This window comes from Meriones unguiculatus, chromosome 12, assembly GCF_030254825.1.
Source record: "Meriones unguiculatus strain TT.TT164.6M chromosome 12, Bangor_MerUng_6.1, whole genome shotgun sequence".
In the NCBI taxonomy this organism is placed as follows: domain Eukaryota; kingdom Metazoa; phylum Chordata; class Mammalia; order Rodentia; family Muridae; genus Meriones; species Meriones unguiculatus.
In genome coordinates, this window is record NC_083360.1 from 56941770 (window position 1) to 56954053 (window position 12284).

Genomic DNA, 12284 nt, shown 5'->3' on the forward strand with positions numbered 1-12284 from the left:
TATTGTTAGTAGTAGCATTTATTAGTATTTCTCACACCCCGAGTCTAATTCTCTATACAGTGACCATTGCTCAGGCACAGAGTGCTAGCTACCTGGTTTTTTAATGGCTTCTTGCACAGTGGTCTCTAAGTTTCTAACCTTTTGAAGCTGTTAAATAAAGTCAAATAATGATACTGCTGTGACATAAGTGAATGCTAGAATCAATAGATTGTGCTTCTTGGAATAAATTGCAATTAAAATGGGTAGTGCTTGATTGCTTGACAGTAGGCAGTCTTTTGGGTACAAACAAACCAAAACCTTAGTCTGCTCCATAAACTAATTAGTAAGAATCTCACATGCCTTCCTTCTAGGAACCAGTCATTGATATTGACTTCTGTCTATGACATGACTGTGCCTTTGACTTTGTCTTTTGTCACAGGTAACAAATCAATGGTTTCTGTACCCTCATTTATAATAATCATCTTTAGTTTTGTAGAATAAAAAATACCTTTTCATATTTCTAAGTTACCATTATAATGATTGTGAAATTTCAGTATTGTAATAGGACTTTTAACATTTCTAAGCACTAAACACAAAATGATTAATGAATTCAGAAATGGAAAGGGCAATCACAAAGCAGTGAAATACTATAATTACTTAATATTTCTAGCAATAGAAAATACATATAAGCAACAAATATCCAGGCTCAAAAACATGACAACAGATTTTCCTTAAAAATTCTGAATAATCTGAAGATAGAATAAAAAATATTATCTGAAAATGCAATATCCTAATTTTAGCAATCTCTATTCGATATGGTATTCTATTTGTTTTTCAAATTTATTAATTTTTTTATTAATCACAGTTTTTTCCCTTTGCATCCTAGCTGTAATCCCCACCTCCATCCCTTCCCAATCTCACCCTTCCTCCCTCATCTCCTCCCATGTCCCTTCCTAAATCCACAGAGAGGGGAGGTCCTCCTCCCCTTACCTGTGACCCTAACCTATCAGGTCTCATCAGGACTGGCTGCATTGTCTTCTTCTGTGGCCTGGTAAGACTGTACCCTCCAAAAGAAGGTGATCAGAGAGCCCGCCACTGAGTTCATGTCAGAGACAGTCCCTGTTCCCATAACTAGGACACAAATCCACTTGGACACTGAGCTGCCATGGGCTACATTTGTTGCAGTGGTTCTAGATTATCTCCACGCATGGTCCTGGGCTAGTGTATCAGTCTCAGAAAAGACATCTTTTATAAGTTATATATATTTTTCAAAACAAAAATCAGGATTATACATAATCTTCTTCAAAGAGGCCTTCTCTATTTTCTCATATTTATATTAAGCACATATTTTAAATACTTATAAATTTTCTATTACATTTATTATTCCCAATTTGTGTACCTTCCAGATACTATAATGTATACATTCTTAGCCATATGTCTCACAGTCCTTTTAGTCTTTGGACTGGTTCCAATGGCACATACATGCTTCCATCACTACTAGCATTATAGGAACCTACATGTACTCCCATTTCTGCTTATTCTCATCATCACCTGCAGGCATTCATTGTCATCATGACTGTCCTTATAACTGACATAAAATGGAATGTAGTTTTATTTTATTTTGTGACTAATATTCCTTTTTTATTTGATTAAATTATTTAATTTACATCTCCATCACAGCTTTCCCTTTATCCTCCTTTCTTAGCCCCTCCCTCTCAACTCCTCTACCTCCACCTACCCCTCCTATCCTTCTCCTCAGAAAAGGAAGACCTCCCATGGATATCAACCAGCTTTTGCATAGCAAGTTTCAGTAACAGCTGATGTAAACTAATGCAGAGACCCATGGGTATACTCTAAGTGGATTTAGAGATTTCCAAAGGGCTCTTTTAGCCCTTGAGATTACTAGATGTAATTGAAGGTTTTATGTGGTAGCATTAGACATGTAGTTGGGCCACATTTGCACTTGTTAGTTAGAGACTCCAACAGATTTATTTCACACACACACACACACACACACACACACACACAAACATTTTTTTTGAATCATACGCAGTAGTAAACTTTTCATATATTTCTAAAATGGCTTTTAGTGAATTGTTCCTCCTCATATTCACACTCCCACCCCTTTTTTCCATTGCCATTTCCATTTAATCTTCCCTCTGTCTTTCTATAATTACATATTCTATGTCCCTTTACTTGAGAGATCCTCTCCCAAAGTCCCTTAGTCCCTCTGTGGTTATGTGGATTGCAGCAGATATGTTGAAGGCTTAAAAGCTAGCATGGTTGGGGGGGGGTGGTTTCCAAGATGGCAGTACCAGAAAGACATTGTTTCTGACAAGCTGGACGGAAGTGACTGCACAGCTACCAACAAACTCAACTCTGGACCTTAAAACACTAGCAATTGTATTTCCCAGGAGAGAGGGAACCCCACAATGTAGGAAGCAATTGGGTTCAGGTCACCCAGCTAAATCACGGAATAGTTTCCTGGTCCCAGCAGGCGCTCTTTCACCAGCCCAAAGCAACACGCCTCCATGCTCTGATCACCAGCCCAGAATAAACTGGGGGCACCACAACACCAGTGACTGGGATTTCCAGTCAAGAGAAAACCCCACAGTAAAGGAAGCAATCAGGACTGACTACAGGTCACCCAGAAAATCCCTGGAAAAGGTCCTGGGATCAGGCAGGTACTCAGCTGCCAGCCCAAAAACCTGCCTGTGTGCCCTACTCACCATCCCAAATAGAACTGTATATCAGGAGGAAACCCCATGGTGGAAGAAAAATGAGGTCCGTCCTCTGAACTTCCTGCTCTCGAAAAGTTTGTGGATTCCTGCAAGCTCCAGGCTCTAGCCTTCTATTTTTTTTTGTTTGTTTGTTTGTTTTGTTTTGTTTTATGCATGAGTGCTGTGCTCATCTGCCACCTATTACTGCTTGTGTACTGGAGCACAGAGCTACAACCTCATTCTTACAGAAGCCTTAGATCCCCAGGATCATCCCCAGAAACTGTTCCAAGGTACAACCTGTCTCCCTAGCCAAACTAAGCAAACCGTGGGGCTCCCTGGTTCTTCAAGAGGGCTGCTCCCAGCAAACACAGTATAAAAGCAGCAGCAGCAGTTCACTAAATTCAGAGCAAAAGCCCAGTGGCAGAGCATTTGTATCCAGGACTTCTCCTTGTGAGTAGAGAACTCCCTTGACCACCAACGACCACAGTTACACACGAGATCATACGCCTGAGGTGAGCTGTGGCAATTCCTGAGAAGCACTGCCATTCGGTTAACCATACCCAAAAACTTGAGGAGGTCTCCTTCAGAATACTACCAAGGGGGTTCTCCCCACTGTAGAATTCCAGCAACCACCAGAAACTAAAAACCAACACGTGAGACAGCCAGATAGATAGAGGCCAGCATAAAATCACAACCAACAAAAGGCAAAGCAATATGGCATCTCCAGAACCCAGTTATTCAGGGGCAAGTAGCCTGGAGAATCTATAAATCCATAAAGAAAACCAAGGAGATACAGCCAAAGAATTTGTAACCTCCAGAGAGGAAATTATTAAATCACTGAAAGAAACAAAAGAAAGAGAATAATGTTCAAACAGGTGAAAGAATTGAAGGAAAAACAGGAAAATACAGACAGATGAAGAAAATCAACAAAACAGCTCAAGATCTGGAGACAGAACTGGAAAAATTAAAGAAAACACAAATGAAGGAAATCATGGAGAGGAAGAACTTAGGGAAGAAAGTAGGAACTACAGAGGTAAGCATGACCAACAGACAATAAGAGATGGAAGAAAGAATCTCAGGTATGGAAGATACAATGGAAGAGATGGAGGTATGTGTCAAAGAAAACGATAAATCTAAAAAAAAAAAAATTCTGACACAAAACATCCAAGAAATCCAAGACAACATGAAAAGACAAAACCTAAGAATAATAGGAATAGAGGAAAAAGAATATTCTTGTCCCAAAGGCCCAGGAAATATTTTCAACAAATCAAAGAAGAAAACTTCCTCAATTTAAAGGAGAGACCTATAAGCATACAAGAGGCCGACAAAATACCTAATAATATATTAGACCATAAAAGAAAATCCACCCGCCACATAATAATTAAAACAGTAAGTATACAGAACAAAGAAAAAATACTAAAAGCTGCAAGGGAAAAAGCCAAGTAAAATATAATGACACACCTGACTCCTCAACCGAGACTATGAAAGCCAGAAGGAGGGCCTAGACAGATATCATGCAGACACTAAGAGAACACAAATGTCAGCACAGGCTACTGCAGCCAGCAAAACTCTTGCAGAGTTTTAACTCCATTTTTGAAATAAAGAGCCATCTTGACTGGGAGCTGAATTCAAATACCAGGAAATATCACAAAATGTGTACCTGGAAAAAAACAAAGTTACCTCTCCTAGCAACAGCCTCCAGGAAATATCACAGAATAAATACGTCAAAGAAAATAGAGACAATCTCCCTGGCAATAATGAATGAAAATCAGTTGGGAATCGGGTAGGAAATATCTCCCCAATGTTTCAGATATAGTTTAGAAGAATAGCCGCTGTGTCTCAGAGAAGCATATGCCTTAGGCAATTGTGCCTCAGGAGGTCATCTTGCTCCTCTAACTTTTACCTAATCCTGTAACGTCAAGATACACCCCCCCCCCCAGCTTGCTGTCATGGAAACCCCTGCTCACAGACTTTTCCTTTAAAAACCCTGCTCACTCAGAGCTCGAGGTCACACTTCTCTACTGCTGTGTCAGAGAGACTTAGATCCTGAGTTTGATAACTCTCATAATAAAGCTCTCTTACTATTGTATCGAGTCCTCTCCTAGTGGTCTCTGAGGGTCCCTGAGAACCTGGCATTACACTCTCAGTCTTAAAAGACAAAGAAAACAAGATATTCAATGACAAAAACCAATGTATGCAACACCTACCCACAAATCCAGCATTACAGAAGATACTAGAAGTAAAAATCAACCCAAGAAAATTAACAACTGTCAGGAAAACACAGGAAACAATAACCTCATTACAGCAAAATTAAAGTAGCCAAGCATACAAACACACTACCACAACCAACATCAAAATCAAAGGATCTAACAGCCACTAGTCATTAATCTCTCTCAACACCAATGGATTCCATTCACCCATTAAAAGACACAGACTAACAGAATGGGTGCATAAACAAGACCCAGCAATCTGTTGCATACAAGAAACACACCTAAGTCACAAAGATAGACATTACCTGAGGGTAAAGGGCTGGAAGATAGATTTCCAAGCAAATGGATCCAGGAAGCAAGCAGGAGTACCCATTCTAATATCTAATAAAATAGACTTTCAACCAAAATTAATCAGACGAAATGGAGAAGGACACTTCATACTCATCAAAGGAAAATTCCAACACACAGATATTACAATCCTGAATATTTATGCCACAAATAAAAGGGCACCCACTTTAATAAAAACATTAATGAAACTTAAACCACATATAGATCCCCACACATTATTATTGGGAAACTTCAACACCCCATTCGCAACAAAGGACAGGTCAACAAAATAGAAATTAAACAAAGAAACAATGATTTTAACAGAGGTCATGAATCAAAAGGACATAACAGAAATCTGGAGAACTTTTCACTGAAACACAAAAAAAATTTACTTTTTTCTCAGCACCTAATGGAACGTTTTATAAAATAGAGCAAATAGTTGGTCACAAAGCAAGCCTCAAGAGATAAAAGAAGATTGAAATAATCCCTTGAATCCCATTTAACCATCATGGACAAAAGCTGGACCTCAACAAAAACAGAAATAGAAAAAGCCTACACACAAATGGAAACTGAACAACTTGCTACTCAGTGACAGCTTTGTCAGGGAAGAAATTAAGAAAGAAATTGAAGTCTTCCTAGAATTCAATGAAAATGAAGACAGGACATACACAAACTTATGGGACACGATAAAAGCAAAGAAAGAGGAAAGTTTATGGCACTAAGTGCCTTCAAGAAGAAATTCGAAACATCTCATGCAAGCAATTTAATGGCTCACCTAAAAGCCCTAGAAAAAGAAGAAGCAGACACACCCAAAAGGAGTAGATGGCTGGAAATAATCAAACACATTTAAACTAGAAACATATAAAATGATTCAAAGTATCAATGAAACCAAGAGTTGGTTCTTTATGAAAATCAAAAAGACAGACAAACACATAGACAAACTAACTAAAAGGCAGAAAGACACTACCTGAACCAACAAAATCAGAAATAAAAAAAAAAAGGGGACATAACAACAGACACTGAGGAAATCCAAACAACCATTAGGTCATACTTCAAAAGCCTATATTCCACAAAATTTGAAAATCTAAATGAAATAGACAATTTTCTTGATCAATTACACTTACCAAAGCTGAATCAAGAGTAGGTAAATAAATAAAATAGTCCGATATCCCTTAAGGAAACCATACCCATCATCAAAAGTCTCCCATCAGGAGGGCCTATGAAAGGCTCTGCCCTGCAGACTATCAAAGCAAATGCTGAGACTTATGGCCAACTGTTGGGCAATGTACATGGAATCTTATGTAAGAAGTAGGAAATATTAAGATCTAGAGAGGACAGGAACTCCATAAGGAGAGCTACAGAACCAGAAATTTGAACACAGGGGTATTCCCAGAGACTCATACTCCAACCAAGTACCAGGCATGGAGATAACTTAGAACCCCTGCACAGATGTAGCCCATGGCAGTTTAGTGTCCAAGTGGGTTACAGAGTAATGGGAAGAGGGACTGCCTCTGACATAATCTGATTAGCATGCTCTTTGATCACCTCCCTCTGAGGGGGGAACAGCGTTACCAGGTCACAGAAGATGACAATGCAGCCACTCCTGATGAGATCTGATAGACTAAGATCAGAAAGAAAGAGAGGAGGACCTCCCCTATCAGTGACTTGGGGAGGGGCAGGCGTGAAGAAGGGGGAGGGAGGGCAGGATAGGGAAGGGAGGAAGAAGGGCAGGATACGGAAGAGAGAAGGGAGGGGCTTATGGGGGAATACAAAGTGAATAAGGTGTAATTAATAAAAATAAAAATAAAAAAATTAAAAAAGTCTCCCATCCAAAAAAAAAAAAAAAAAGCCTAGGGCAAGATGGTTTCCACACAGAATTCTAACATACCATCAAAGAAGAGCTAACACCAATACTCTTCAAACTAATCCACAAAATAGAAACAGAAGGAACAGTACCAAACTCATTCTATGAAGCCACAGATCTTAGTACCTAAACCTCACAAATACCTAACAAAGAAAGAGAATTCCATGCAACTCTTCCCTATTAACATTGATGCAAAAATATTCAACAAAATATTTGCAAACACAATACAAGAAGACATCTAAGATATCCACTATGAGCAAGTGGGCTTCATCCCAGGTATGAAGGAGGGGTTCATTATACGGAAATCCATCAATGTAATCCACCATAGAAACAAACTGAAAGAAAAAAAATACATGATAATCTTCTTAGATGCTGAAAAAGCATTTGACAAAGTCCATCACCCATTCATATTTAAAGCCCTGGAGAGATCAGAGATACAACGCACTTACCTAAACATAGTAAAGGCAATATACAGCAAGCCTATAGCCAACCTCAAACTAAATAAAGAGAAACTTAAATCATTCCCATTGAAATCAGGAACAAGGCAAGGCTGTCCACTCTCTCCATATCTCTTCAACAAAGTACTTGAAGTCCTTGCTAGAGCAAAAAGACAATCAAAGGAGATCAAGGGGATTTAGTTCAGAAAGGAAGAAGTCAAAGTATCACTGTGTGCAAATGAAATAATAGCATACCTGACACCAAAAATTCTATCAGGGAACTCCTACAGCTGATAAACACCTTCAGCAAAGTGGCTAGATACAAAATTAACTAAAAAAAATCAGTATTCCTCCTGTATCCAAAATGCAAAAAGCAATTATTAAAACAACACTCTTCACAATAGCCACAAAGGACATAAAGAACCTTGGCTATTACGAATAAAGCTGCCATGAACATGGTTGAACAAATGTCTTCATTATATACTTGAGAATATTTTGAATATATGCCTAGGAGTGGTATAGCTGGATTTTGAGATAGAACTATTCCTAATAGGCTGAGAAAGTGCCAGGTTGATTTTGAGAGTGGTTGTACAAGTTTACCTTCCCACCAGCAATGGAGGAGGGTTCCCTTTTCTCCACATCCTCTCCAGCATGTATTTTCATTTGAGTTTTTTATTTTAGACATTCTGATGGGTGTAAAGTGAAATCTCAGGGCCGTTTTCATTTGCATTTCCCTGATGATCAAGGGTATTGAGTATTTCTTTAAGTGCTTCTCTGACATTTGATATTTCTCTATTGAGAATTCTTTGTTTAGCTTGTACTCCATTTTTTTTTTAATTGTATTACTTGATTTGTCTCTGTTGAACTTCTTGAGCTATATATATATTCTGGATATTTGCCCTCTGTCAGATGGTTGGTGAAGATCCTTTCCCAAACTGTAGGCTCTCGTTTTGTTCTGATGACAGTGTTCTTTGTTTTACAGAAGCTTTTTAGTTTCATGAGGTCCCATTTATTGATTGTTGCCCTTAAAGTCTGTGCTGTTGGTGTTCTGTTTAGGAAGTTGTTTCCTGTGCCAATGAGTTCAAGGGTATTCCCCAATTTTTCTTTTAACAGATGTAGTGTGTCTGGTTTTATATTGAAGTCTTTGATCCCACCAAGGTTTCCATTTTTATATGCTAATGATCCACTCTCTTAACATGACTTACTGCTATTTATAATTTTAAGAGTATCACTTTATTTTTAGCCTGAACGAGTGTCAAGAAATAGTGCCCTGAACTACAAAACAGATCAGTAAGGGCTTAGAGTAGAAAGAGTAAACATAAGCAAATACTAAATGTCCTCCCATTATATTATATTACACATTGCTCATGGAAATGCTGTTGTGCATAGTAGTTGACATTCTCTGAGCCTTTATCATGGTCCTGATCAAATACATTATGAGAAATAAAAATCTCATCATTGTGTTAAATATCTAACCTTTACATGTGTGATTAATTTAGAAAAACAATAGTTTTATTTCTCTCTACATGGCTGTGGTACAAAGTTTTTTGTGTTAAAATCCTTTCTACTTTATGAAATTATTAAAATGTAATTATTTAAACTTAATGCACAAGTATTCACTCATTTCACAGTGTTATTGTGGTTCTTCTAAGTACAGTTTTCAGACCAAGGAAACGCATTAGCAGGAAAAAGTGCCTGTTGCTATGCAAGACTGAGGACCTGAGCTAAGACTCTACCTGCCACATGAAGTTTCAAGATAATGATCTTCTTATCTCTGTCCTCTGCCTTCCACAGGTGTGCAGTGACATGCATACATATTCATTTACACACACACACACACACACACACACAGGCATACTTTATGTTTATTAATAATTTAGTTCTTATTTATTCATTTTAAATACTTTATTCTTTTTGAAAGAGAAATAAAGCTTTAAATTAATGTTATAATCCATGCTAACTTCAATAATTTTAAATAAATAGGTACTATAAAGTAGCAAATTCATAAACATAAAGATATCCCAAAATTCTGATACAGGGTCAGTTTGTTTACAACCTCTTAATATTTTCAGTGCTAACTGAATAGGTCATTAATTCAAAATTTGTTTGTGACTACTTAAATACACAAAAATTACAAATGATCATTTTTAATTTGTAACACATGTTGAATTATGTTAACTTCAAAATAAACAACTTGAAATTACACTAACAAAACAATATTGATTCCCAGCATGTGCCACCTGAGTTCTGCTCCCTTGGGGTAGCCAGGCCCAATGCACTACAAGATAGGCTGGAGGAAGTGAAGTTTGCTCAGGGAAGGTGGGTGCAGTGTGGCTATTGGTCAGTTATGAGTGTCTGGGCAAATCCACACCTCCTAGGACAGCTTTGGAGAACTTGCGTCATTTATTGGGAGAGGGGTTATTTATGCTCCTAAGGAGGTGACCATCTTTGGGGCATGATTTGTGTTGGCCAGGGAAGCAGTGCTGGAAGGTGTTTTACCTGCATACTCAAGGAATGTAGAGTGCAGGTTGGGGAGGAGGGGGCTGGAAAACTTACAATTTCAACAAGGAGTGAAGTCTGATAGCTGTCAGAGAAATACATTCTTGATGGTTGTGGAGCCAACGTTGTATTGCCAGGTTGGGAGGGGGCATTAGCCAACTTCTGCAGTCCTCATGTTAGAAGTTTCTGAGGTTGAAGTTTCTTTGAAACTTTCTCCATAGTCCTGGAACATTAGGGTACCACGAATCCTCCATTTTGTTTTATTTAGGAGCAATACTCTCAAAGTCAACAAGTCCCTGTGTCTACTTCCCCGAAGCAGTACCCAGGCTCCATACAGGCCAAGCTAGACTGGAGAGAGGGAAGCTTAGCTAGCTGGGCATGGGTGAATGGAATGCAGGATCATGGTTGTCAGTGAGTACAAAGGAAACAAATTTCTCAGGAGATAGCTTCTGCAAGACAGCTCCTTTAATTGGGGAGAAAAGGGCTATTTAAACTTTTGGGGATATGACTATACAACATTGGTCAGGGCCAGGGGGCTGAGGATGCCTCATTTCCATAAGCAGGAATTCCAGGTGTTTCTGGACATTACCTTATAACTGGAAAGAAAGTTTAATCTGGCTGCAAGGCTTTGTCACCTATGTAGGAAGATAAGGGTGGGAACACCCGGGTACCAGGCCTACAGGCCTGAGGCAGAAATGGAGTGGCCCTCCTCCTGTCAATCTCAGGATGAGACTTCTGGGGTTTGGACCCCACTCTTGCTGTGGATAGACTTACCCCAGTCACACAATTCCCTGACCTCATGGGTATGCAGAATAATTTCTCTCCAAATATGCTCACATCATAATATCCAGAATTAGTAGATGGAACACCTTATGTTATGTGGCAAAAGAAAATTAAGGTAGTGGAAATTAAAATTGTTAACCAGCTGGTCATAAGCAGCTGGCAATTATTCTCATTTACCCAATTATCGGCAAATTTATTAGGCTCCTTACAAACAGGAAAGAGAAGAAAAAGAGAAAGATTCTGTGCGACATACTATGAAAAAACTTCAAGTCATGGTTGGATGGCTTTAAGATGAAGCAGAGCCATGAGCTGAAGACAGAGGTAGCTTATAGAAACTAGAATAAAGGGAAAGTGTTTACCCTCAGTCTCAGAAATAAATGAAGCCCTGCGATAAGTATGAGGAGTCAGCTTGACTGCATGCATTTATGCAAAAGTCCTGAAAAGTTCAAAGGCTCCTGTGGTTGCTGCAGACACGTGCCTTACTATTTAAAAGCCATCTGTATGGAAGCTCTGAGACAAACATTTATACAAAAGATTGTTTTATTATAATAAATATTAAATATATTTCTGGAAAATAAAAATACCATTAAAATGCAGAAAGAAATAAAAAGAAATACTCTGGACCAGCTGAAATATTGTCTCGAATATAGACAGTCTAAATTCTGTTATCAAAAATACTGCCTCACTTTACATTCTATTATTTCATATGACATAGCTACAGGTGGTTATTACAATTTTCTATGTCTCAATTTGCTTATTAATATTTATACATCTAAATGTGCCAATATGGTGAGCAGAAGTGGTAAAGCATAAGCAACTTACCAACACTAAGATGCTGAGATTTTCCAGCACAGTCTGTCATGTTTCAAGGTGTCCATGAAAGGACAATGAAACCTTCTGAATGATATCTCAGAGCAGTAATTAATGCTAGGTCATCCATATACACATTCATACAGTGCTCATTAAAATCACTGTTATTTTAAATTTAGGATGAGCCCACAAGATGGTCCATGTGGTGAGACAGCAATTATCATTAGGGAAGAAGCTCACTTGGCCACATGGACTTTATAGGACAGTTAGAGAATACTTGTGATTTCATGGGTTCATAAGATGCTGACAAGCATTATGAAAAAGATAGTTCAATGGGAATAGTATAAAGGAGATGGATATAACCTTGAAGAAAAGTCTCGTTACTGATGTGACATTTGTGTATAATTACATAGAGGGAGGAGGACTAAGCTGATGGCAAAGGGAGACTTCACTATATTTAAAAACATATTTATCATATAGTTCTAAAATTTTTGATATATGAGACATTATGCAACAAAGACAGTTGTGATAAATGATTTAAAGAAAAAGATACATTACCAACTCCATTGTAAATTAGTTTGACTCATCTGTTATCTAGGATTGTCTAAATTACTGTGGCCCTTCGTTTATGTGAATACTGAGTATTGAACACGAT

The 12284-nt window shown here is 38.2% G+C and overlaps 1 protein-coding gene across 35 annotated transcripts in view; it reads right to left on the reverse strand.

Moving 5' to 3' along the window:
• Ptprd (protein tyrosine phosphatase receptor type D) overlaps positions 1-12284 on the reverse strand; it is a 2581289-nt gene that overhangs the window by 2284572 nt on the left and 284433 nt on the right. The window lies entirely within an intron of this gene.